Below are 25,978 nucleotides of genomic sequence, written 5' to 3'. Positions count from 1 at the left end.
CTTTCTCAGACATGGGCCCAGACCTTCAGCTGCAATAAATGGTGTAAAGCTGCCTGTAGTAACTCAGAGTGAGTACCAATCTCAGGGAAGATAGTAGGAAACAGGGCACAAACCCCAAATTAGTTGTGAATTCTATACTTCAAATTTTACCAACCAATTATCCTCAGGCACTATAACAGCCTAAATGCAGAGTCACAGATAGACTGGAGAACCTAAAGGGGACTGTCTCGCCACCCAGGTGGGATAGATGGTACCTTACACCAAGAATCAGAGCACTATTCAGGTTATTTCTAGTCCCAGAGGGCCAGTCACTTACCCCAGGTCAATTGCACCTCAGACCTCACAAAGACAACATTTGTAGTCAATCCTATAAAAAAACTATAGGAAGATTTATTAAGTTAAAGCAGGCAAATACACACACAAATGAGTTACAGTCTTAAGTTTCAAAAAGTAAAAACTTCTATAACAAACAAGCACTACAGGACCTTAAGGACTAACCTAGGCTAAGGGATCTCTTGCTTATGCCTAGTAAACCTTGTTTCCCAGAGACTAAGCAGCACCGAGATACAGTTTCTTCTTATTAAAGGCAAAGTCAGCCAACAGGAGGAAACCACTTCCATCACTCATCTTTGCAGTCCGGGGGGGGGAGAATGCCTCTGTCCTCTATCATCCCACAATAGTCCATCTGGTGTCAATGGACCTTTCTTGTTGGGCAGAACATAACACCTTCTGTTAGAGATCAGCACTTCACACAGGAAAAAAAACAAAACATTAACTAGTGTGGTGATATACATAGTCACAGAGGCTCAACAATACAAACAATTAAATATTGCATTACTCTCACTTATAACATCTGTATCCTATATTGTAAGGTATACAGCAACTGACAAGCATTCGAAGTCTAAACACTAGACGCTTTTTAGCAATTCTAAAGACAGGTGAGCCAGACTGATTCCAGATATGTATGTTGGTGTTCAGTTGAGACCTGGGCCTGAGCTGGCATCTGGTCTCCCAGCATTAGAAATGGGTAGCTCCATTGACTTCAGTTATGATTATTTATACCATAAGGGTTCCTAGTGGCCAGATCAGGGCTCTGTTTGTACCAGACCCTGAGCAGACACATAGTGAAGCACTGTTCCTACCCCTTGTCTAAACAGGTAAGGCAGACAAAAGTACAGAAGGGGAAAAACAGACAGAAGTAGCTTGTGCAAGGTTTCAAACACTGGATGCAACAAGTTGGTGTCATGCTAGCTTAACGTGTGCACTGCATCTGCGAGCAAGCCTCCCAGCCTGGGTCCAGAGACTTGTGCCAGCAGGACTCACTGTAGCGTGCTAAAGATAACTGTGTGTCTCAGGCTGGAACTTGGGCTCTGAAATCTGGGCGGGGAGTGGAAGATGGACTTCTGAGCACCAGCCAAGCTGCAATGTCAAAGCACTGTGTCTTCACAGCTCTTTTTAGTGCACTAGCATGAGTCCCACTAGCACAAGTGTGAACATGAGCTGGGATGCTCACCCCCAATACAATGTAAACATACCCTTTGGAGCAGGAATGGTCTCTCTTAAATGGGCTTCTACTTGTCTGCGTGACAAAAGCCACAGCTGTCAAACTCCTCCAGTTTCTCTGCCCCCTAGGATTCTGTTCGGGTAGCTATGCACTTTCAGTACTGTGAGAAATGAAGGGGGGGGGGGGGAAGGGGGGCTCTCTTTTGTGGACCCAGTCAGCCAGTGCTATAAAATCCCTCTTAATAACGGTCTCTACTTGCTTTACCTTAAGAGTTAAAAGTCACTGCTATGCATAGGTAAAAAGGAAGTGAGTGGGCACCTGGCCAAAAGAGCCAATGGGAAGGCTAGAACTTTTTAAAATTGAAACATGACTCCCTTTTTGTCTGTCTGTTGTTCTCAGGGAGAAGCAGACAGGGAGCAGTGATACTGTAAGAAGCTTTGGGCCAGGTATGGGGGGGGGGGGGGAAATCTGTATCATGCCTAGAAACTACTCGTTTAAAATCCCAGATATGGAAGTAGGCCAGGAAATGTCTAGGAAGATGCAATTAGGTTGATCTCTTTATGGCTTGTGGACTCCTCTGTGCTAACCCCAAATGCTTTTGTTTTGCTTGCAACCTTTAAGATGGACCACAAGGAAGTAATTCTTGATGCTTAATTCTGGTACATGGGTTTTTTAAAATCTAGCGATAACTTGAGTTTCCAAAAAGAACAGGATTGGATTTGTATGTCCAAGAGGTTTGTGCACATGTTTAATTAACCGGTAGCAACAGCTGATTTCTTTTGCTTGTCTCTCTCAGCTCTTCCCGGGGGAAGGGTGGCGGGGGGGGTGAAAGGGCTTGAGGGTACCCCACAGGAAGGAATTCTCAAGTGCGTCTTCCTGGGTTCTCAAAGGGGTTTTTCCCTTGGGCTGTGGCAGCATCTACCCATCTAAGGTCAGAGAAAAGCTGTAACCTTGGAAGTTTAATACAAGCCTGGAGTGAAGAGTATTAACTTTTAGAGTCCTTGCGGGCCCCCACCTTCTGCACTCGAAGTGCCAGACTGGGGAAATCACCTTTGACAAGTACAAACACATGCATAACATTGCACGTGTGGGGTGGAGTGGAGTTTAATAGGAATGACAGAGGCAATATGGTATTGATGGTCTTATTAGAAGTGAGACGAGGAAGTTCTTGGGGAGAAGGATTCAGCAGGCAGTCTCATATCATTCCAGGCACACGGTTGCGCAGGATGTTGGCCTTACATCACAATCATGGAAAGCTCAGTGTTGAGGTCTGTTGCAACATACCCTATCCTCAAGTGAAAGGTGTGGATAACTGATGTATAAATCAGATGTGGCTTTCATTTTAGCCCATTTAAAAGTTAAAAGATATTCTGGGAGTGCAAGAGCAGGTATGAATACAATGAAAAAATACTAACAAATAGTGGGCCACTTTCCTCATAGCCTCTATCAGTTTTTTAAGAGCTTAACTGGTATCTTCTCCAGGTTGAGTAGATGTTAGCTAGGTCCTTTATCTCTAACAGACACTGGGGGACCAGCAAAAATATTACCTGTCCAGCCTTGATGAGAAGGAGATTTACAGCTGAATACAGTTATCATAACCTCAGACTCTCCCCACAAGCATCTGTCTACCCCATCCCAGAGGTGTCACATACAGAACTAGAGGAGTGACAACTGGGCACTGTGGACTTCACAACCAGTGATCCAAGTGCTAAGTAGATCTCAAACCTAAAAGTGCTCAAATTCAAATCAAAGCTTTCAATCCCAAGAGAGAACTAGGTGGGTTTGGAAAAGTTAATTCACCTGTCCTTAAAGTGAATTAATGCAGACATATCAAACACAGGTGGTATTTCAATTGCCAAAACAATCACTTCAGTTTTAACAGTAAATTTGGATGCTTTATCTGTAGGTACCTCCCACTGTATCTGAAAAGGATAGCAGCTTTCACTCTCAGGATTAAGACACTGACCAATGATTAAAACAAGTGTTTTACATTGGCATTTCAAATAGCTGATGTGCTTTTTGTAATTGCTTTGCCTATTCAGTGGCATGCTGTCATCGCTTAGGCTCGCTGGTGCACAAATTTACTACCATCATGCAAATGCACTATTTGTAATAAAACTGACTAATGAACTTTAAAGGCCAATTATTTGTACACGTCTGCTGGCTTAGGGTAGAGCTAATCATGTATCATTCCGATTTACAGTTGTGTTTGTGGTGGTGCAATTTTAATCACTCTAATTTATGGTTTGATATGCATCATGAGTTTAGATACTTATGAAAACTGAATACAAGGACAGAAAGCTACCAGATTTACAGAAAGAACGAGGAGTACTTGTGGCACCTTAGAGACTAACAAATTTATTTGAGCATGAGCTTTCGCGAGCTACAGCTCACTTCATCGGAGGCATGCATTCGATGAAGTGAGCTGTAGCTCACGAAAGCTCATGCTCAAATAAATTTGTTAGTCTCTAAGGTGCCACAAGTACTCCTTTTCTTTTTGTGGATACAGACTAACACGGCTGCTACTCTGAAACCAGTTTTACTTTGTGTAATGACCCATCCACTCCCAGTCTTCATTCAAGCCTAATGTAATGGTGTCCAGTTTACAAATTAATTCCAATTCAGCAGTTTCTCTTTGGAGTCTGTTTTTGAAGTTTTTTTGTTGTAGTATTACCACTTTTAGGTCTGTGACCAGGGAGATTGACGTGTTCTCCGACCAGTTTTTGAATGCTATAATTCTTGACGTCCGATTTGTGTCCATTTATTCTTTTACGTAGAGACTGTCCAGTTTGGCCAATGTACATGGCAGCGGGGCATTACTGGCACATCACATTGGTAGATGTGCAGGTGAACGAGCATCTGGTAGTGTGGCTGATGTGATTAGGCCCTGTGATGGTGTCCCCTGAATAGGTATGTGGGCAGAGTTGGCAATGGGCTTTGTTGCAAGGATAGGTTCCTGGGTTAGTGTTTTTGTTGTGTGGTTGCTGGTGAATATCTGCTTCAGGTTGGGGGGGGGGGGCGCTATCTGTGGGCAAGGACTGGCCTGTCTCTCAAGATCTGTGAGAGCGAGGGATCGTCCTTTACAGACTTTAATTGTTCTCTTAATATTTGTTTTCTTAATGTAGTTCCCATATATAAATTCAAACACAACTGAACCAAATTGGCCCAGCATGGAACAGCTGGAACTTCTTTCTTCTGCATTAGCTTTCCTAGCTCTGCTTCAATGTGTATGGACCAGTGTGAGAGGAAAAGCCTAATCTACAATCTTGACAATGCAAGGGAAAAAGTAGTATAATATACAAGTCTATTAGTATTGGGATCAAAAATTGCCTACTGGTCAAAGACAGGATTCAGAGCCAGATTCTCCTCTCACACCTGTTTTACACTAGAGAAACTCCACTGGCTTGAATGGAGTCACTACTGATTTACACAGATGAGAGAGCCCCTAGGTTCTATGCTTGACTCTGCTAATGACTTTACACAACCTTGTGGAAGTTCCTTGACTTCTTTATGTTTCATCTTACCCATTGTAATACTTAACAATGGAGCTTGTGAAGCTTAATTAAGATTTGGCAAAAATATTAAGATCCTTGAGTAAGTTTTTTTTGTTTTGTTTTTACAGTGGGTACATGTGTCACTAGCAGACATGCCCTCAATTTTGTCTCTCACTTTGTAATATTGTTCCAATAGCATCAAAATGAACAATTAGATTTAAAAAAACACAAAACTGTATTTTCCAACACCTAGAAGAAAGCTGTCATGCTAGTCCCCTTGCTCACGACTCATTCTATCACTCTGCCAAAATCAGTTAGCAGTCCCACTCCTGCTAAGGTTGCTGCTGTGAAAGCTTGTCACCTAGTTGATGCTCTGCGTAGTGACACTGGAGCCCCCCAGAAAAATCTTCAAAAGATGACTTTGTTAATGTCACTACTGAAAACTCATTAGAAAAATCACTGCTAAGAGTAAATGACTTCTGTCTGTGTGCCCCTCTTTCTTATTCCTCAGAGCCTAGTATTGCCATTGGGAACAAGGCAAGTACAAGAATCTGACATGTTGTCATAACAGAAAGACTCAAAGAGCTTTTCAGGTATGAGCTAGGGGAAGTGCTAAACCATTATGTATTTTCTGCCTCGCAAAGAATGTTGATTCCAACTTATGAGCAGCAGCATGAGAAACAGCTGATAGAACAGACCCAAGGCAAGATAGAGGCTAAGCTGAATGTCCTTTATTTTGAAGCTCCAAGCAGTTTAGATAAACAGCAATAATAATTAGGAAGGGTTATATTTGTATTAAGATAATGTTCTTAGGCCCCAGTCAGGCTTGGAGCCCTCACATGCTAGGTGGTAAAGAAACAAAACATTCAGTCTTGTGTTAGATCAGTGGTTTTTAAACCTTTTTTCCTTTATGGAGCCCTAAAAAATTTCAAATGGCAGTGTGGACCCCTTTGGAAATTTTAGGCATTGTATGCAGATCTCTGGCAGTCTGCAGACCACAGGTTGAAAAATCACTGTCTTCGATTATTAAAATCTTTGGAGCAAAAAAGTAGAAGATTAACATATACAGTTTTAATATCCCATATAAACATTCGATATACAGACTGATAAACGCAGCATTAATAGAGCATCCCAACTTCTTACTGGGGCAGGGCTTAAGTGTACTGAAGTTCCAATTCTTTTGAAGTTTCCCCATTAGTAATTTTGGAATAGCAATACACCATTCACAGTTTAACCCCTTTACATTATATATTTACAGCCAAGTTCTTATCCCTCATGCAATGCCAGACTTACAACAAGGGACTCACTAGGGTTTGTGGAAATCCTCCCCCCCGGCAACATACAACCATTTGATGTTTGCTACTTTACCCTCTCAGAGGCAGTAATGTGCCAAGACAACACAGCCAGTACTTCCCCTAAGCACTAATGCTACTACTAGTTAACAAGTTAATGGATGCACTAATATTTCCTTCTACCAGAAGCCTTCAGTATATGCATCAAAGACATCCATTCTCTCATTCCTTTAGGCAGAGCTTAAAGTGAATTAAAATAAATGCCAAGCTTCGTATGTCAACAATAGCGATGCTTCTGATAACCTTTATTAAGTCAAAAGTTAGATTTAGGTATTTTTGACACATTATACATCAGAAAACACAGATAAATGAATGCACATTACTCTTTTTGTTTTATTTGTTTTTAAGAAAAAATAAATCTAGAGTGCACAGAAACAAGCTAGAATAGGGAAAACAGGTTAAAACATTTAGATAAATTAAATGTATTCATTTCAGTAGGGCCTGAGAAAAATTTACTGAAGCGTACTTAAAGAACTAGATGAAGCAATCTTCAAGAACTCCTGGAGGACAGGAGAGATCCCAGAAGACTGGAGAAGGGCAAACACAGCACCTATCTTTAAACCAAGAGAACCTAGAAAGTTATATAGCAGTCAGCCTCTCTGATACCTGAAAAGATATCGGAACAAATTACTGAAGAATGAATTTGTAAGCACTTAGAGGATAATAGGGTTATCAGGACTAGCCAGCATGATTTGTCAAGAACAAGTCATTCCAAACCAACCTACTTTCCTTATTTGACAGGGTTACTGGGCTAATGGATGGGGGAAAAAAAAACAAAAAAAACAAAAAAACAGCAGACTTGATACATATGGATTTTTAGTAAGGCTTTTGACATGGTCCCATATGATGTTCTCATAATGAGACTAGGAAATTGTGGTCAAGATGAAATTACTATAGAGTAGGCACCCACCTGGTTCAAAAACTATACTTAAAGAGTAGTCACAGTTTTTCCTCTGTCAGATTGGAAAGATGTATTGAGTGGGGTTCTACAGGGTCTATCCTGGGTCCAGTATATTCTGTATTTTCATTAACAGCTTGGATAATGGAGTGGAGAGCATGCTTATAGAATTGCAGATGACACCGACCTGGGAGGTGTTGCAAGCACTTTGGAGGACAGGATTAGAATTCAAAATGGCCTTGATAAATTAGAGAATTGATCTGGAATCAACAAGATGACATTCAATAAACACTTAAGTGGGAAAAATCAAGTGCAAAAATACAAAAATGGAGAATAAGTGGCTAGGCAGTAATACTGCAGAAGAGGATCTGGGTAATATAGTGCATCACAAATTGAATAGGCACTAACAATGTAATGCAGTTGAAAAAAGGCTAACGTCATCCTGGGATTTATTAACAGGAGTGTGGTATGAGACACCCAGGAGGCAACTGTCCCACTCTCCTGGACAGTGGTGAGGCCTCAGCTGGAGTAACATGTCCAGTTTGGGGTACCACACTTAAAGATGTGGACAAATTGGAAAGAGTCTATAGGAGAGCAACAAAAATGATATGAGGTTTAGAAAACCTGACCTCTGAGAAAACAGTATAAAAAACTAAGTAAGTTTAGACTTGAGAAAAGGCAGCTGAGGGGGACCTTCAAAATATGTTAAGAATCATAGAATATCAGGGTTGGAAGGGACCTCAGGAGGGCATCTAGTGCAACCCCCTGCTCAAAGCAGGACCAATCCCCAACTAAATCATCCCAGCCAGGGCTTTGTCAAGCCTGACCTTAAAAACCTCTAAGGAAGGAGATTCCACCACCTCCCTAGGTAACCCATTCCAGTGCTTCACCACCCTCCTAGTGAAAAAGTTTTTCCTAATATTCAACCTAAACCTCCCCCATTGCAACTTGAGACCATTACTCCTTGTTCTGTCATCTGCTACCACTGAGAACAGTCTAGATCCATCCTCTTCGGAACCCCCTTTCAGGTAGTTGAAAGCAGCTATCAAATCCCTCCTCATTCTTCTCTTCTGCAGACTAAACAATCCCAGTTCCCTCAGCCTTTCCTCATAAGTCCCATGTTCCAGTCCCCTAAGTGTCCAGCAGAGGGCAACAAAAACAATTTCCAGTTTTTCCACATCCTTTTAGTGTGGGGCCCAAAACTAGACACAGTACTCCAGATGAGGCCTCACCAATGTTGAAAAGAGCAGTACGATCACGTCCCTCAATCTGCTGACAATGCCCCTACTTATACAGCCCAAAATGCCATTGGCCTTCTTGGCAACAAGGGCACACTGTTGACTCATATCCAGCTTCTCGTCCGCTGTAACCCCTAGATCCTTTTCTGCAGAATTGCTGCCTAGCCATTTGGTCCCTAGTCTGTAGCAATACATGGGATGCTTCCATCCTAAGTGAAGGACTCTGCACTTCATCAGATTTCTTTTGGCCCAATCCTCTAATTTGTCTAGGTCCATCTGTAACCTATCCCTACCCTCCAGCATATCTACCACTCCTCCCAGTTTAGTGTCATCTGCAAACTTGCTGAGGGTGCAATCCACACCATCCTCCAGATCATTAATGAAGATCTTGAACAAAACTGGCCTCATGACCGACCCTTGGGGCACTTCGCTTGATACTGGCTGCCAACTAGACATGGAGCCATTGATCACTACCCATTGAGCCCGACAATCTAGCCAGCTTTCTACCCACCTTATAGTCCATTCATCCAGCCCATACTTCTTTAACTTGCTGGCAAGAAGACTGTGGGAGACCATGTCAAAAGCTTTGCTAAAGTCAAGGAACAACACGTCCACTGCTTTCCCCTCAGAGTGCTTAAGATTGTGATCAATTTTTCTCCATATCCATTGAAGATAGGGCAATAAATAGTGGCTGTAATCTGAAGTATGAGAAATTTAGGTTAGATATTAGGAAAAGTGTTCTAACTATAAGGATAGTTAAGCTCTGTAATAGACTTCCAAGGAAGGCTGCAGAACTCCCATCATTGGAGGTTGTTAAGAACAGGTTGGACAAACACCTGTCAGAGATGGTCTAGATATACTGAGTATTGCCTCATCATGGGGGGGCGGAAGATGGACTAGATCTCAGAACGTCCCTTCCCACTCTACATTTCTAAAATTCCTATCATCACAAAACAAAACAAAACGGGGAAGTATGAATGCAGGGGGGAAAAACAGTATGGTTAGAGACTAACATTTAAGCTTTCGTGGGCTAAAACCCACTTCATCAGACGCATGGAGTGAAAAATACAGTAGGCAGGTGTGTATATATATTACAGCACATGAAAAGATGGGAGTTACCTTACCAAGTGGGGGGGGTCAGTACTAACGAGGCCAGTTCAAACAGGGTGGATGTAGCCCATTCTGAACAGCTGACCAGAAGGGGGTGAATATCAACAGAAGGAAAATTACTTTTTGTAGTGCTAACTCCCATCTTTTCATGGGCTGGTGTGTGTGTATATACACACACATATACACGTACACACACACACACACACACACACCTGCCTACTGTATTTTTCACTCCATGCGTCTGATGAAGTGGGTTTTAGCCCACAAAAGCTTATACCCAAATAAATGTGTTAGTCTAAGGTGCCATAAAGATGCCTCATTGTTTTTGCTGATACAGACTAACAGGGCTACCCCCTCTGAAACCTGTCAGTATGGTTAGAGAGTGGTAAGATGCAAGAGGTAATCTGAGTCACAAAAACTATCCTTTAGGTGAAGGCTCCTATCATGTGATATGATTCTATGGCATTGCATTGCTGCAGTCTGAAAATGGAGGGGGGAAGAGACTTTAAATTATCAATAAATATCTGGAATTCATTAACAGAACAACAGCAAAAAATACTATTTACAGAGTTTGAGACAGATCGTTGTTATATTTATGATAGAATATTTTTAGTCTGCGGTTTTAATTCAAGTTTTAGATAATAGACACATGCAATGAAACGCTATACAACCCCGCAAAAAGGACTGCAACAAAATAATCAGTTGTTAATGTAGGTAATATAAGGAAGCAGGATTCAGCTGGCCAAACTGCTCAGTTACACTGGTGTTATTCTGTGTATAGCTTGGATTTACAGTGGCATAGTAGAGCAGAGTTTGGCTCAGTATGTTGGAAAGCGTTTTGAGATGCGTTCTTGAGACAGGATGTACCTAGTAAGAAAAAATTCTGGTACAGGCTTACTGTATTAGAAATGAAAACACTAAACCCTGAACCTGCATCTGATCCACACAGTAACCCTTATACTTGCCCAAGTCTAACTGAAGTCATTGGGGCTCTGTACACGTGCAAAGCTTGGTCTCTGCAGAACAGATTATAGGATCCAGGCCAACATACAGATGCATTGTATACAGTTACACCAAAATTATTTCATAAAACAAAGAGGTTTAATTTAGACCTTCAGTTAAATATTTTCCTAGTCTGTAAAGTGTTGTGTCTTAAAAGAATATGGAATTGTGCATTTGTTAGTAATAATAATGTACAAACAGTACCTGGCTGGATACTATACTGCTGATTGACAATACAGATACATGAAATTTTATACCACAATGAAACTAATTTCTCTGGATTAGTTCCATGTTCTAGCTGCCTATTCCTACGCTGTTAGTTGTGGACCACGTCTCCAGCCCTACGTAAAGATGTTTCATTTTAGTAGACTCTGTAGTACTTGTAATCAAGCTTCCATTCCTTCCTGTTTCTAAGAAAGTAATTTGATGCAGCTGTGCTGTTGGCTCAACCCAGTGATGTAAATCTGAGCCTCCCTGGTTGCTTTGGCCCCTAGCTATACGTGAGCTGCACTTTGCATTCCCAGACCAATGCTGGCCTTTATGTAAGTTTTCATGAAGGTTCAGTTATTAGGCTTTCAAAACAAGCCCCCCCTAAATTTCTTGTTACAGTCCCCCATGCTGCACCCCAAAGCTTGCCCTTCTCAATCCCTTCCAAAATACTGGAAGTTTGGTATGGTTAAAAAAAAAAAAAAAATCCCCAAATGATGGCTAAGCAACATCTGTGAAGGTTAAATAATGCTGTTAATTCAATTCTGTGCGCTATATACACACACAAGATATACTGAACACAGCATAGATAAAATTAGTTCAGATTCAGGTTATTAATAAATTTAGTTTTCCACCAAATATTGTTATAGAAACACTTGGTCACATCACTGCGTTTATGTCTGTCTGTCATCCTGTCGGAAGTACAGATTCACTTTTGGCTCAGTACCACTCCCACTGACTTCAGACATATCCATTGCTACGGTGATCAGCCCTCCCTCCCCAACACACCTTTCAGGATCCATGGGTCCTACACATGCCTATCACAACATGTGGTATACCTCATCCAGTGCACAAAATGCCCCAATAGCAACTGTCTGGCTTCACTCACATAATCACTATGTTCACAAACATACAGGAAAAAGACAAAACCCCCACATCACATGTGGGTGAACATTTTTCAAACAGTAAACACTATAGCTGATTTATCAGTCCTCAGCCTCAAAGGAAACCTGCACAACAAGACTTTCAAAAGACAAGCCTGGGAGCTTAAATTCATAACTCTGCTAGACACCAAAAATCATGCCGAATAGAGACACTGGATTTATGGCTTATTACAACAAGCTACAACCCATTTACAACTCCCCCCAGCTGCTTCACCTCCTCCCCATTTCCTTTCCTCCTTATGACCGGAGAGGGCGTTAACTGGTCACTTCACCTGGAATGGTCCCTTGAAATGTGTTAACTACTTATGCTAAACAATCTGTCCCATCTTGTATTTAGCTATGGCATTCTGAGTAAGTTTTCCAGACTGAGACCTGAAGAAGAACTCTGTGTAAACTCAAAATCTTGTCTCTCTCACCAACAGAAGTAGGTCCAATAAAAGATATTAGCTCACCTACCTTGTATCTCTAATATCCTGGGCCCGACACTGCTACACCACTACATTCAGAACATATACAGTTGAAAATACAAGCACCTTGCTGCACAGGTTTGCAAGAGGCAGACTCCGGCATGAGAACCTCCTAAGGTGCTTGGGGCTGAGTGTCCTATTTGTGTCTAGCCAACCAGTTCCAAATTAAGGAATTTATACAGGCTACTGCCAATTTATTGCAAGCCAGCAGAGCTTCCAACTCCTGGACTGTGAAGAGCCGTTCTATGTTTTCCCCCCACTCTCTCCTTCAACTGTCTCTCTTAAAAAAAAACAACACATTTTGGAATTTGTACAAGATGTTATGCAGTATAGTTTGTGCCTTACAAACTACCCCACTGCTTTGGAAACCTCGCCAGCTAGTATGCTGTGCTGCCATTGGTTCCCCCACAGCGGTTAGCATTCCTTCCCCCTCCTTGGGTGGGTGAGGAAAATGTTTTCATGGTACAAGAATGAGTGTTGTTCTGAGCAGTATGAACCACACTAGCACTTTGCTGTAGAATTCAGGCTTCTTTCACTTGGGGCCATCCATATCAAGCAGTTTCTTCCATCAGCCAGTCAAGCTCCTTGCAGCCATTTTCCAGCTGGGCTGAAAATGCACTATGGGACTACTCCAGCACCCAGTGAAGTCACTGAGAGTCTTCCGTTGACTTCAAATGGGAGCAGCCCTGCTGGGCTAAGGGGAAGAGAAAAATACCATGCCCACTAGCAGCTGCTCCTTTTAACGCAGCCCTCTGACCCTGTGCACTACATAGCAAACTGAAGTATCTGGCCCAATGAGTAACATTTGCAGTACTATTTTTTCTTCTAAACATTTGGCAGTCTCACATTCAAAATAATTATAACTTTGTAAATACTTCATTTGAAGTTTTGATGACTTTCTTTCATGAACTGTTGCTAATTATTGTACTTCAAGTGACAAATTAAATGCCATTTGATGCAATTATTCCAAAACGATCAAAAAAGTATACAGGTACATCAATTAATTTCATTAACTCAAAAGCTATTTTCTCACAGCTGATTCAGCATTTCCACTATATTCTAAAGAATATTCAGGGATTGAAAGCAAGCATAAAAATTTGAACAAATCTGAAACAAACCTCTGCCAGGAAGGAATTCTTTAAAAATATATATTATATATACACACACACACACACACACACACCCACCCCCGAATTTGCAAACAAAAGTGGATTCATTTTGAATGACAGAATAGTTTCTCAGATGCTTTTATTTTATTTTAGCATTTAATTAACTTGAACACATCTTTTTTCAAAGGGCTGTAGGGAAAGTCATATGTGCGATCCCTCCTTTCTTGGATCATGTGAAAAAACACAAACACACACACACACCCCTCTATTCATTTAACAGGAGTTCTGGGAGTGCCAGGGAGCTGAGCCAACGGTATGCCAAAATACAAAAGTACTTATTTTAAAGGGTCACCAAAATACCAAAACTTTCTAATATTGTACTATTTTAGGTGGATCCCATTTGTCTTAGTGGAGTCCCCCTCACAGCTGCTACCCCTCAACAGCTCTAGATCACTAAAGGCTGCTCCCTACTCCAAGCTGAAATTCCCTGGGGCTCCTCTCTCCCCTCCATTAAGCCCACGTACAATTGCTGTAACACCACTGAAATCAATGGAGTTTCACTGGTGTAGCAGAATTGAGAAACAAGTCCCCCCTGTCAATGGCTTCCTCATGCCAGACCAGGCCTTCTGCCACCACTCTTTTACAAGAGGCAGTCTGTATACCTGCCTACTGATTATGGCCCGGGCCCTTGATAATTACTTTGACGAACTCAGTGAGCATGTATATTTTGCCCACTGTCATTTTAATCAAAGGATCATTGGGTAACAACAAAAAACAACAAAACTACACCTATTTTAACCTAAAATAAACCTGACTTTTTAAAAACTTTTCTGCAAGGTTCTTGACACTATAATACTAAAGCCCATATATAAATATTTACCCAGGGCTTTCAGAAGTACTGTGTATATCAAGGTATTAAGTGGAAAGACCATGAGCCAGAATTTAGAGATCATGAAAGGTACTGAATTTACAGCACTGGGAACAGGTATTTATTTGTCCAAAGATTAGATACAGTAACTGTATATTTGTTTTCTCTATGCATGTTTGTTTCTTTAAGCTTAACTAAATATCTAAACAGACAGTATAGGTCTTTACGTATGAAAATCCCATCCTCTTCCTTAAAGAAGGACTTAAAACATTTGACCGCAGATCAAGGCCCAAATACAGGATGTAGGTGCTCAGACACTACAGCTATGGCACCTATAAAGACCCAGATAGAGGAGAGAGTCAAGATGGGGGAGGTAATATCTTTTATCGGACCAACTTCTGTCGGTGAAAGACAAACTTTCGAGCTACGGAGAAGAAAAGCTCTGTATAGCTCAAAAGCTTGTCTCTTTTATTGGACCAACTTCTGTCAGTGAAAGATATTACCACACTCATCTTGTCTTTCTAATATCCTGGGACCAACATGCCTAGAACACTGCAAACAGATAGATAAACACACAGTGGTACCAAGATGTAAAATGAATTATTTAGAAAACAGGCAGTACAAGAAGCTGTGAAAGTCCAGCGATTAAATACTGTAGCATAAACATTGATAATCAGTTTCATGATTCCACATTTGTGATATGAATAAACTGCAATAATAAAAAGGGAAGTAAACTAAAACATGTGCATGGCACAAACAGTGCCTTTAGAACTAGAATGAGAGATCTCCCCCCATTAAGGTATAGTCAATTTTTGACCTTCTGGGCAAGTTAGCTGCACTTAAAACAGGTTGAATGTGGTGGTGGGTGGGGGGCAGTTTCCTCTCAAATAATCCATTGAACAAGTAAGGGCAAAACTTGGTGAATACATTGTTTGACCAGCTCAAGTGTGCACATGGGTTCCAATCCTTTTACAGTCAGAGCTCTGCTCATTTTATTAAAAATAATCAAAAATTACTTTGACAAACAGACAACTGACTGGAGATTTAATCAGGTCAGAATATTTGCTGAAAGAAATTGCATTGCTCAGAAGCAAGAGATCTTGATATGTAAATTAGCATAACAAACAAACACCTAAGTGACATAAGATAAAGGCCTTATAATTGGCCTCTTGAGATTAATAGGCTGTTCAGCTAGCCCTCAGTCCCTTATTTCTCCTAAGGAAATGTCAATGTCTGTACAGTAAACAAACTTCCGAAAGCTACAGACCTAACAAGGCTGAAATGAATTTCATAACGTAAGAGTTTGATCATTAAAAACTGCAAAGCACCAAGGTACAGATTTTTAAAGCCATTTAAGTGCCTAGGGATGCAGATTTGAAAAATCTCCCTGGGTGCCAAAAGAACTGTAAAAAATCTGGCCCTAACTTTGTAGGAGTTCACTTGACTGTTAAGAACAGACTTTTAGGATTGTCTGAATTTAGGTCCTGATTCTAAATTGGGTCTATAATCCCCATGCAGTGACAATAACAGAATCATTAACAATGAAACATTGGCTTTCGTGATATTGCATTCATTACTTGAGTCTCCACAGAGACTTGAAATGCTGCTGTATTTGTAATGAAATGTCTTAATTATCATGCCCATCATTTTAGTTCCAGCTGTCACCCCACTGCAAATGCTGTGACTGGAATAAATATAGAAATGTGGGTGTGTTAATTCAAAAACAAAAGCAACCCCAATATACTAATTGTATGGCTTGTCAAATGATCAAAGATGGCTCAACTTTGAAACAGGGAAGTTGGAAACCTGGCTCATTACTTTGCTCAATTAACGAGGAGTCCTTGTAGCACCTTAGAGACTAAAACACATTTATCTGGGCATAACCTTTCGTGGTCTATAGTCTATGAAAGCTTATGCCCAAATAAATGTGTTAGTCTCTAGTGTGCCACAAAGACTCCTTGTTATTTTTGCTGATACAGACTAACATGGCTACCCCTCTGAAACCTTTGCTAAATTATGTACTCAGGCATTTAAGTACCTGTGAGGATCTGGGCCTATGAGAGTTAGGCATTTAAACACCTTTAAGATTCTGGGCCTCAGCGATTATATAGGGACAAACAATATAAACACCTAGTTAAACAAAAATTCACTTATACAAGAGTTAAAGTGATAGAAGTTGCATCATCACATTCATGGAAGAGGCAGTTTGGCACTTTGGGGAGCAGTTTAAACTATCACTTTCTCTACCTCCCACCCTCAGTGTGCCTTATCTTTATTACCCTCAGTTTGAACCTCTCACCTATTTAAAATATATTGGTGCATTGTGCTTGAGGTACTCAAGTGATGATGATGTCCCAACTATGCATCACTGAAAGCTGCTACACAGCTGTGACATCAGAAATACCCAGCCAGCCAATCAAAATGCAGTTTTGGACAACCATTGCCCAGTTCTCATTTGGGCCTTGTCTTCTTCCCCAAGAAAGGCAATCAAATTTAGATCAAGCTTAACTTCCACATATTAGCCAAGCCTCTTACATTATGGGTCCCTTTTTATTGCTCTGGCAGGGTAAAGGGCCCTTAAAGTGGATATAACCTGCTTAAGTGGCATCAAGGAATCTTGATATTAAAAAAAAAATCAGTCCTCAGGTACTCTAATCTTTAAGCTGTGACGGTAGCCATGAAAGTGCTGTCATATTTGCCTAAACTAATAATGGGGGAAATTAGCTATGGAGGTGACCAGAACTGGCCAGGATTTCTAGTACTGTAAGTTTTTAAAAAAAAAAAAAAAAAAAAGACCACACAGATCTTTCTTCTCATGCTGTTCAGGACCCAAAGTCTAGCAGCGAGGACTAGGTTAGCAGCGAGGGATTCCAAGGCTCCTAGTTCTAGTGCTACTTCTTCATCTAACTGACCATAATGATATTTTGTAGTTCCATATTACTTTCAAAACATTGTTTAGATAGACCTAGCAGCATTCCTATTATCCCCCAATTTAAGATAAGATAAGTGACTTGCACAAGGTCAAACAAAGTCATTGTCAGGAGCATGAAACCCTAGTATGATGTTCTGTACCTCATGGGAACACCCTACAGCCCCATGTTCATCCTTATAATATGATTGTGTGGTATCTAATGAAAAGTTTGTCATGTTGGGTGTCTTCAGAAGGCTCATGATGTACTGAGCATTGTTATAGTGATGTTATAGTTATATGTGAAATTACAACCTATAATATTTAGTTATGAGGCTGAAAATGTGTACTCATAGCTTAAAGCAAGCTGAGGCAAACTCTCCAAGAGCAGAGCGGCAGTTCACACCTCATCAGGGCATGTATTGGACAAACCCAGCCCAGCCTCACAGAAACAAAGGACCCTGACCTAGGCAGCAACAAAAGGATCTGTTGGACTCTTGAGTGAGTTACCCCCTTTCCCTTGATCAGTTAGGGACTACAGTGAGGTAATGCTCACCTGACTTTGAAGGGGTAGGGGGGCAAAGCCAAGCGGGAAGAACGAACATGATAAAAGGAAGAGAGGTTTGCCATGCTCTCTCTCTCTCTCTCCCCCACCTCCATCTACAGACACCACTACCAAGCGACTGATCAAAGGAGAGAGCCTGGCTGAAGGGCAACTAGCCAGCCTGTGGTAAGAAGCATCTAAGTTAAGGGCACTGAAGTGTTAAGATCAGCTTAGAATGCGTTTTGCTTTTATTTCATTTGACCAAATCTGACTTATAATCGCTTAAAATCTATCTTTGTGGTTAATAAATTGGTTTGTTTATTCTACCTGAAGCGGTGCATTTGGTTTGAAGCGTGTCAGAGACTCCCCTTGGGATAACAAGCCTGTCATGTATCAATTTCTTTGTTAAATGGACGAACTCATAAGCTTGCAGTATCCAGCAGGAATAACTAGACACTGCAAAATGGAGGTTCCTAGGGTTATGTCTGGGACCGGAGATATTGGCTAGTGTCATTCGGTTGCACAATCCAAGGAACAGCTTATGTGCCAGAGGCTGTGCATGAACAGCCCAGGAGTGGGGGTTCTCACAGTAAGGATTGGAGCGACCTAGCAGATCACTGGTCCAGAGAACAGCAAAGGGGAATGTCACACATAGTGACTCCCAAGCAAAAAATTCTGGGCCAAATTCTGTTCAGCTACACCCACACTGATAGAATCAAACACCAGGAAATACGTTTCAGAAATAAAAAAGTTAAACTAATATTGCCAGCTTGTGTCAAAGTTTGACAAATAGCAATAACACTGCAAAATACTACTTGTTAAATACACTACTCAGAAATGCAGAATTTGTCAAATATTTCATGACTGCACTGTACCAGCTATACAACTGTGTAACTGAGAAGAAAATTTAGCCCATTCTTCAACTACCCTCTTGATAAAATCCATACAAAAATAGATTAATGAAAAGTTAAGGCTGCATAATTAAGAACTCAGGAAACGCCACATTTGAAGTTTGAATGTACAAATGTATTCTCTATCTGGGCTTACACTGGGGCACACAATATCTCTGTTTAGAAAGTTTCTACTAGTTCCAATGATTCTCTTGAATATTGATAGGAAGTTTGTGGGGGGGGGGGGGGGTAAGGTCTGTTAAAATGGAAGAGCTTTTTCCCCCCCAATAAGTACACTGTATCCATAAAGTCTGATTATGTGACCACAAGATTATATCCAATTTTTATGACTTGTACTGCAAGTTAGGATGCTGATCCTATAACTGGGTTCTGATGGGTGGATTCTTGCACTTGGTTGGAGCTCTGTTGAAGTAAGACTTCTCATGGGCACAAGTATTTATCTGCAAGATTTAATTGCTGGATCAAGGCCTAGGTCTGCACTTGCACTTAACCATGTTCTGAGCACCTGGGAAGTCCAAGAACCCTAAAGTCTTAAATCTCACCAACAAGCATATGAAACAAATTTGAAGGGTTTTGTATTTCTGTAACTTAACATTGAGTCTCTCTTTTTTTGAGAGTGTGTGTGTATTATGCCTAAAATATATAAAGAGGAAAAATGAAATTCACTCCTAGGCATGCCAAGTATCATTTTGTAGTGTTTATTTTTTTAAGATGGAGGTATAAGTAGGAGCATAATAGAAATTCTGATGGACTATTAGCTGCAGCAGTGCTAGTGATTACTTCACAACATGTAAGTGGTAGTAATAGTAGCTTTTCATTGGGCCTATTTTAAAACTTTAATTACCTTTTCTTCTTGAAAGTAAAATAATAAAGCCATTGTGTGAAAAGCAGAACTGAAGTATTTAATACTAGCAAATTTCATATTGTAAATTCAATAGCTGTGAAAGGCCCAGCCTGTTTATAGACAGACAAAAGCTGAAAAGTTTTACATTTCACATTTTTGTAAGTGTGAAGTCATTAGCTCCTGTCAACCTTAATTATGTTTTACCAGAGTTTCTCTGAAGTATTCTAGTTCTCTACATACCACTGGATCAGATATGTATCTGAATATAACTGAACACAAGTTTCCTCAGAGTATAGGAAATTATTTACCATTTTACCTTAATAGCTTACCGCCACAATTCACCAGCCCAGAGGCTTGCAAAATTTTTCACTAACCACCGATTCAGACAAAATGTTCTCTTGTTTCAGTAGCAATGCCAGGAAACCCACAGCTGTTTTCTTCCTTCTAGCTAATGAAGGAATTGTGTGGGCATTTGTTCTGTAACATGTTGCAATGACAACTGCTTGCTTATCCTTATGTCTGGTTCTGCATTAGTCCTTTGAGTTTGTGTTCCATATTCACGTTTATACAGCGAGTTAAAAACTTGTTTGGTTTTAAAAAGCAACCAAACAGTCACTGCACTAAGAAGGGTATAAGGAACAGTAACAAAATGGACAGAAGTTCAATACAGCAAAGCCTGTCCTGAGGCTTTGAATTCAAAGTATGCAAGCATGTGCTGAAATCCTATTGAAAACCAGGCTCTCAAGATCCAGGGGGACTTCAACAACACATGCTTAAGTACTTTTCTGGATTGGGACCTAAGTGAGCATACACAGGACAGTTGCTAAATCAGTGTGATCTTCTAGTAAAGGTGGAGCCGAACTGTATTCAGTTCTTAGTTGGTACAAACTGATGCAGCTCAATGGCACCGCTCCAGTTGACCCCATCTGTTTTATGTGGCCTTCTCAAACATAAGGTTATGTAATGGAATAGTCTATTCCACAGGTTTGCCTATGTTTGAACTTTGTGGATATTAGCCATGCATATCTGGAAGTTGATTTGAGTAATGTTCTGGATATAGTCTCTTCAGAGTTGAGATCAGGGATATGGAAGCCTCAAACAAGACAGCCTCTTAGATTCCATCCCAAAGTTTCCACAGAGCATATTGGGAATGGACTTTGAGAGTTGAGTCAGTTGTGTGCAAGTACTCAAGTTACAGACATGATCGATGAATCTCAGTTATGAGAGTAAAAGCACAGTGCTTTGCAACTTTGAATGCAACTATTTTGTTATTTGCTTTATAACGTTCAGGTTTCTTCAACCTGTAACTGGTCAAGTGGCTGCACCCCATCCTGTTGGGCTTAGGCTTGGCCATGGTGGTCCATAAAATTGTGACTTCCAGGCCTGAATCCTGGGTGCAGGAAAAAAAAAAAACACCAACAAGACCACCCACCTGAAAGAGACACCAGAGGATCAAAACAATCTCTTTACTCAGTAATATAGGCTGCCAAGAGCACATCATCCCAGTGTTCTCATTTTACATTGGTTTCCTGTTGAATATTGGGTCAGATTCATCTTCAAAAGTTTTCTATGGGACTAGCCCAAGTTACCACCTCATCATATAGGTGGATGAGACCTACCATTACAGAGATGGTTGGACAATGAAATTAAAAATCCCCACCGCCCACACACACGTTTTTACTTTTTTTTTTTTTTTTTTTTTATTTTCCAGCACCCACATTCAATTGAAGCCATCAGAACGAAACATATATGTGCAGAAGGCAGAGCTCTCTCAGTAACTGGCCTATGACTACGGAATTTGATTCTGGAAGATATCAGAAGGATGACAAGCATCAACCCCCATCAGAATGAAACCTTCCACCGTCCTTGTGTGCTTGGGGGTTCATTACTCTTATGTTCATCAGCCACCAAATAGGCATGGGGTACCAATAAGAGGTTTCAAGGAAGGGTTATTTTTATTTTTTTTTGCTAAGTGTTCTTTCTTCAGCTTACCACCCTTAAGCTTATTTTTGTGCAGCTTTCTTTCATTTACCTCCGTATCTGTCCGGCTAGTCTTTTAGTTTAACAATTCAGGCACTGCTTTTCCCTCTGGATAGGTCCCTGCAATCTTTATATGAGGATGACGAATTAAGCTATTTAAAGCATGACTCATTACAAGTATATACCCTGTTGGTGCCACCACTCTCCTACACACACAATAATTATTTAAGTTTGCAAAATGACGCACAGTCAGCACTTTCAAAATGGGTTATCAGTGCTTGCTGTTCCAATGCCTGAATACCTTACTGGCAGTGGTTACCCATGGCAACTAAAATGATCTATTTGATGATAGTAGTTTGTTGTTCTGTTTTAATTTCAGCAGAAAAGAACTTGCAATCTATAGATATAAAAATGGAGTTTGAGAGGGTGGGCCAGATTTTACAGTTACATAGGTGTAAGCATATGGGTTAACCACAACATAATGTATTTACTTATTTACACCAGTGTAAATGAAATCAGAGTTGCATCAATGAGATTAAGTCGTTTCACTTTATTTGTAACTACATCCCTTCAACCAGTTAATTATAAGAAAACACTCTTACTCTTATAGTAAATTCGTGCGGGGTGGAGGAAGGGGAGTGGAATAGACCCCCATGATTCCAAGTTATTGCTTCAACATTAAACACTAATTATTTAGATTTCTTTACATCATTAAAGATTTTTTTAAAAGCTGTTCAAAAGCTAGACAGAGGATCATCCTTTGTATTTAAGTTATTTACTAACATTTGGATAAAATAAAGCACAAGTTGTTTTGGCATTGTAAAGCTAAAAAAATTTCCCTGCTACAAGCATGTTTTAATTGGCAAGTATTTTTAATTGGCAATGCTGAACTGCAAATATTTTGGATTGTTCAATGAAATTCAGTGTAACCATTATATCTTTTGGCAGCTTTAAGACCATAGACACTCACTCTCTGGTCTGTTATGTAATCAAGGAAACAGTATATATACACTTGAGAATTTTATTTTTTTGCACTGGAGCTTGACAGATAATTAACCTTCTGAAGAAAATATTTTTAGGCTCTATTTTATATGGGAACACAGAAGGCAGCCTGCAAAGTTAAATTAAATATAGAACTGCAGGAAAGTTGACCAGACTTGACTACAGAATACAATAATGTGTTCAACATGCAGAATGAAAAAAATTCTCCATTTTTTCGTATGAACCAAATTCTGAAATAGCAATTTATATGAGTACACTTTCTGTAACAACTGCAATCCATCAAATCCACCATGTTACTGGTTTAGACTGACCAAGTCAAAGAAACAGATTCCAGTCTAATCACTCAGGCCCAGATTCACAGAGGAACTTAGGCATTGTAATACTCAGCAGTGCCTAACTTTTAGGGACCGAGCCACCCATTGGGCTCTACAAACCCTAAATTAGGGATCTAGGCTCCTTATACAATGCATGGGAAGAAATAGGCAGCTAAAATTGGGAGCCTCAAAGCCAGCAAGATAGGTGGGGAGTTCCTTAAGCTAGCTAATAGGACACAGCCCTCTCCTTGGCATATGCTAAGCCCTGCTCCTCTCAGGGAATTAGACACTAAATTCTGGGCTTGAGGTAGAGGTCTATTTCTGCCTGGGATCCACAGTCGAACTCTCTCCTGATAGGGTGACCAGTTTTCGACAAGGAGAACTGGAAGTGTCCAGTCAGATCTACTGACTGGACACCCAGAGTCCAGTTACTGCAGGCGGGGGAGGCACTGGCTCATCACCCATGCCAGCCCCTAAGCAGCTGGGGCTGCCTCCTGCATTGGGCAGCTGCAACTCCCAGCCCTGGCTCCACAAGCAAGTCCCTCCTGACCTGGGGGGAGGGAAAGGACATTGCAGGGTAGGTTCCAGCACTCCTGTTGGCGTGTCTGTTTTTAAAAAACTGCCAAGTTGGCAACCCTATCTCTTGGGCTCAGTTGCCTCAGCCATTTCTTGTAACAGTAGCAGCACATGCCTACCTCTACACAAAATGGCTGTGGTACAGGGGAGGCAGTCATGACAACCTCCATTATGTTGCCGGCAGCCAGTGCCAAGAGGCAAAACAACAGCAGGGTTTGGTTCGCTACCCGGTGTGCTTTACCCAATAATCACAACGGGGTGGAGAAGCAGAAAAGTTTATTTGAAGCTTCAAAAAGGTACAGGGAGAAAAGAATCTCAAATCCTGCACACAGAGCAGGAAGTTACACAGGCTTTTATACATCCTTTCTTCAGCATACTTATCCAATAGCAAGCTGCCGTAAGTATCCATATAGCCAGCCAATCCAGTTACCAGCTAGTTCCCTTGTTTTTTGTATCATTTGTTAAAAACTATACATAAAGCTGCTTTATTCAGCATTGTTCTTCCATATCTGCCCTGTTTGGCCTTGTTTAGTTTCAGGCAGTCTGACTCTGCAACATATTGTTGCAGATCCTCAGCGTAACTGCTGCGAGTGCCTCCAGGCGGGGCGGCCCAAGGACACTTGGGCCTAGTATGCATGGCTGCTGCGAGTGCCTCCAGGCGGGAGGGGAGGGCCCCCAAGGACACCTGGGCCTAGTGCGAGGGGGCTTCATTGACACTCGTGGTCTTCCATCCCCTTGAGTTACCTAGTGGGCCATGCCCCAGTGTCCCCAACAATTATAACCTTTAGCCCAGTGAGTAGGGTATGATCCAGGATGTGGGAGGCTCCGGTTCAAATCCCTTTTCCTCAAGCAGAGGGGGGAATTTGAACAGTGTTTCCCCACCTGTCAGGGGAGTTCTCTAACCACAGGGCTATAGAAAGTCTCTCACTCTCTCTGTCCCAGTGCATATGTGTGTTCATAAAGTGGAATGACTTCAGCTGGAGAGCTTGAGGGAGACCCACACCAGACTATGCCCTAATCCAGTGGTTAGGACACTCACCTGAGAGGGGGGGAAAAAAACCCTTATTCAAATCCCTCAACAGGCAGAGGGAATTAAACCAGTGTCTCCCACATCCCAAGCAATGACCCCCAATCACTGGGCTAAAGGTTAGAAGGAATGCTGTCTTTGCCCCACCCTCTTACTGCTTTGTGTGGAGTTACGCATGCTCACTGAATCAGGCCTTACAGCCAGATGGGCATTCCTCTCCCTATCTTCACCCAGTGTGAAGATTTCACTGGAGCTTGGTGAGAGTTAGGTGTTTGGGTGCCTAGTTGAGGCAGCACTGCCTATACCCAGAGGTAGAACCTTAGATACTTAGGAGATTTTAATAGCAAAAATTTAGGCTCTGAGGGATTTTAGGTGCCTACAGGGCTAAGCAGCAGCTGAGTAGGGTTTTCAGGATCTCAGTGATGCCTAAATTTTGGCCTTAGTATCCTAAGTCCTTCGGTGGATCTGAGCCTTGGTCTTTGACTTAAAGGGGTTCCCCCCCGCCCCACATGACAAAAAGAGGGTTTCTTCTCTTTAAAAAGCTTCCTTTAGTGTACATATTTAGTAGCTGCACTGTCAGTTGAAACATGGGTACTTTTAAATTGACCCTTTTCCACAGTTTTGCTCTCATTCAGTATTCCTGTAAATATTTGATGATTAAACATTACAAATTAAAATGTAACATGGTCAAGAGATTTTTAAAAAAGGCAGCTCAGGAGCAAATAAGGCCCTTGTTTTCTTTGAAAGAGTGGGATTTGTGCCCACATTGGGAATTCCTTCAATGAACATTGTCAATAATAATGTTTTGGGCCAGGTGGTCATGCTATTATGGTATGGGTCTGCATTTGAGGGTGGTGCAGAATAATGAGGTCTAAACTATCAGTTACTGCTCAAGAACTAGGACTTGGAGTCATTGTGGATAGTTCTCTGAAAAGATCCACCCAGTGCACAGCAGTAGTCAAAAAAAGTGAACAGAATGTTAGGAATCATTAAGAAAGGGATAGATAATAGGACCAAAAATATCATATTGCCTCTATATAAATCCATGGTATGCCCACACCTTGAATACTGTGTACAGATGTGGTTGCCCCATCTCAAAAAAGATCTATTGGAATTGGAAAAAGTACAGAAAAGGGAAACAAAAGTGATTAGGGATATGGAACAGCTTTTGTATGAGGAGAGATTAATAAAATGGATTTTTCAGCTGGGAAAAAAAAAAAGAGATGACTAAGTGGGGGGAGGATATGATAGAGTTCTATAAAATCATGACAGGTGGAGAAAGTAAATAAGGAAGGGTTATGAGAAGTAAACACCACAAGAACTAGGGGTCACCAAATGACATTAATAGGCAGCAGGTTTAAAAACAAGGTATTTCTTCACACAACGCACAGTCAACCTGTTTCAGAGTGTAGCCGTGTTAGTCTGTGTCGGCAAAAACAATAATGCATCTGATGAAGTGGGTTTTAGCCCACAAAAGCTTATGCCCAAATAAACTGGTTAGTCTCTAAGGTGCCACAAGGACCTTGTTTTTTTTGTTTTTTTGTTTTGTTTTTTTTAAACAGTGTCAACCTGTGGTACTCTTTGTCAGAGGATGTTGTGAAGGCCAAGACTATAACAGGGTTCAAAAAAGAACTAGATAAATTCATGCAGGACAGGTCCATCAATGGCTATTAGCGAGG

General features: G+C 41.1%; 1 long non-coding RNA gene across 1 annotated transcript in view; it reads right to left on the bottom strand.

The window, feature by feature from the left end:
• Window positions 1-368: 368 nt before the first annotated feature.
• LOC122464922 overlaps window positions 369-25,978 on the bottom strand; it is a 40,470-nt gene continuing 14,860 nt past the window's right edge. Inside the window, exon 2 of the long non-coding RNA XR_006289362.1 lies at window positions 369-745. This is a non-coding gene — a long non-coding RNA (uncharacterized LOC122464922). The remainder of the gene's footprint in view (window positions 746-25,978) is intronic.

This window comes from Chelonia mydas, chromosome 3, assembly GCF_015237465.2.
Source record: "Chelonia mydas isolate rCheMyd1 chromosome 3, rCheMyd1.pri.v2, whole genome shotgun sequence".
NCBI lineage: Eukaryota > Metazoa > Chordata > Testudines > Cheloniidae > Chelonia > Chelonia mydas.
Note: the sequence above shows the minus strand (reverse complement) of the source record. Positions and strands in the feature narration are given on the sequence as shown.